Below are 2,341 nucleotides of genomic sequence, written 5' to 3' on the forward strand. Positions count from 1 at the left end.
CCATTATTTCGTGTCTTCTTCAATTTCCTTCATAAGTTTTCTACAGTTTTCATCATACAGATCTTTTATATCTTTGGTTAGATTTATTCCTAGGTATTTTATGTTTTTTGTGCAATTGTGAATGGGATCAGTTTCTTGATTTCTCTTTCTGTTGCTTCATTATTGGTGTATAAAAATGCACCCAATTTCTGTACGTTGATTGTGTACCCTGTGACTTTTCTGAATTCCTAGGTCAGTTCTAACAGGCTTCTGGTGGAGTCTGTTGAGTTTACCATGTTGAGTATCATGTCATCTGTGAAAAGTGAAAGTTTGACTTCATCTTTGCCAATTCCGATGCCTTTTATTTCCTTACGTTGTCTGATTGCTGATGCTAGGACTTCCAGCACTATGTTAAACAACAGTGGTGAGAGTGGACATCCCTGTCATGTTTCTGATCTCAGGGGGAAAACTCTCAGTTTTTCCCCATTGAGGACAATATTAGCTGTAGGCTTTTCATAAATGGCTTTTATAATGTTTAAAAAAGTTCCTTCTACCCCGACTTTTCGAAGGTCTTTAAGAAAGGATGCTGTATTGTTTCAAATGCTTTTTCTACATCTAAGGACATGTGGTTTTTATCTATTCTTTTGTTAATGTGAGGTATCACATAGATTGATTTGCTAATATTGAACCAGCCCTGCAACCCAGGAATGAATCCCACTTGATCATGGTGGATAATTCTTTTTGCATGCTGTTGAATTCAATTTGCTAGTCTTGTTGAGGATTTTTGCATCTGTATTCATCAAGGATATTGGCCTGTAGTCTCCTTTTTTTTGCTGGGCCTCTGTCTGGTTTGGGAATCAAAGTGATGCTGGCTTCATAGAATGAGTCCGAATGAGTCCGGAAGTTTTCCTTCCATTTCTGTTTTTTGGAATAGCCTGAAAAGAATAGGTATTGACTCTGATTTAAATGTCTAATAGAATTCCTCAGGGAAGCCATCTTGCCCAGGGCTCTTATTTGTTGGGAGATTTTTGATAACTGATTCAATTTCTTCACTAGTTTTGGGTCTGTTCAGATTTTCTGTCTCTTCTGTTTGAATATTGGTAGTGTGTGTGTGTGTGTGTGTGTGTGTGTGTGTGTGTGTGTGTTTAGGAATTTGTCCATTTCTTCTAGGTTGTCCAGTGTGTTGGCATATAATTTTTCATATTATTCCCTGATTATTGCTTGTATTTCTGAGGGATTGGTTGTAATAAATTCATTTTCATTCATGATTTTTATCTATTTGCATGCTCTCTTTTTTCTTTTTGAGAAGCCTGGCTAGAGGTTTATCAAGTTTGTTTATTTTTTCACAAAATCAACTCTTGATTTCATTGATCTGTTCAACTGGTTTTTTTTGTTTTGTTTTGTTTTGTTTTGTTTTTTTGGATTCTATATAGTATCTTTCGGCCCTGATCTTTAATTCTCTTCTTCTGCTGGGCTTTGGGTGCTTTTGCTGCTCTGCTTCTAGTTCCTTTAGGTGTGCTGTTTCATTTTGTATTTGTGCGTTTTCTAGTTTCTTGAAATAGGCCTGGAGTGCAAGGTACTTTCCTCTTAGGACTGCCTTTGCTGCATCCCAAAGAGTTTGGATTGTTGTATTTTCATTTACATTTGTTTCTATATATTTTTTCATTTCTTCTCTAACTGCCTGATTGGCCCATTTGTTCTTTAATAGGGTGTTCTATAACTTCCATGTTTTTGGAGATTTTCCAGACTTTTTCCTGTGATTGATTTCAAGTTTCATAGCATTGTGATCCAAAAGTGTGCATGGTATGATTTCAATTGTTTTATATTTATTGAGGGTTGCTTTATGACCCAGTTAGAGATCTATCTTGGAGAATGTGCCATGCGCACTGGAGAAGAAAGTGAACTCCATAGCCTCAGGATGTAGAGTTGTAAGTATATCTGTCAAATCCATCTGGTCCAATGTGTCGTTCAGGTCCATTGTTTCTTTAGTCATTTTCTGTCTAGTTGATCTATCCATTGCTGTAAGTGGAGTATTAAAGTCCCCTGCAACTAACACACTCTTATCAATCAGATTGTTTCTGTTTGTGATTGTTTTATGTATTTGGGTGCTCCCGAATTCAGTGCATAGACATTAATAATTGTTAGCACTTCCTGATGGATAGACCCTGTAATTATATTATAATGCCTTTCTTCATCTCTTGTTACTGCCTTAACTTTAAAGTCCAGTTTGTCCAATATAAGTATGGCTACTCCAGCTTTCTTTTGACTTCCAGTAGCATGATAGATATTTCTCCATCCCTACACTTTCAATCTGAAAGTGTCCTCACATCTAAAATGAGTCTCTTGTAGACAGCAAATAGAT

At 36.4% G+C, this 2,341-nt stretch overlaps 1 protein-coding gene across 1 annotated transcript in view; it reads right to left on the reverse strand.

The window, feature by feature from the left end:
• FUCA2 (alpha-L-fucosidase 2) overlaps positions 1-2,341 on the reverse strand; it is a 25,741-nt gene that overhangs the window by 20,842 nt on the left and 2,558 nt on the right. The window lies entirely within an intron of this gene.

This window comes from Suricata suricatta, chromosome 7 (genome assembly GCF_006229205.1).
Source record: "Suricata suricatta isolate VVHF042 chromosome 7, meerkat_22Aug2017_6uvM2_HiC, whole genome shotgun sequence".
In the NCBI taxonomy this organism is placed as follows: Eukaryota; Metazoa; Chordata; class Mammalia; order Carnivora; family Herpestidae; genus Suricata; species Suricata suricatta.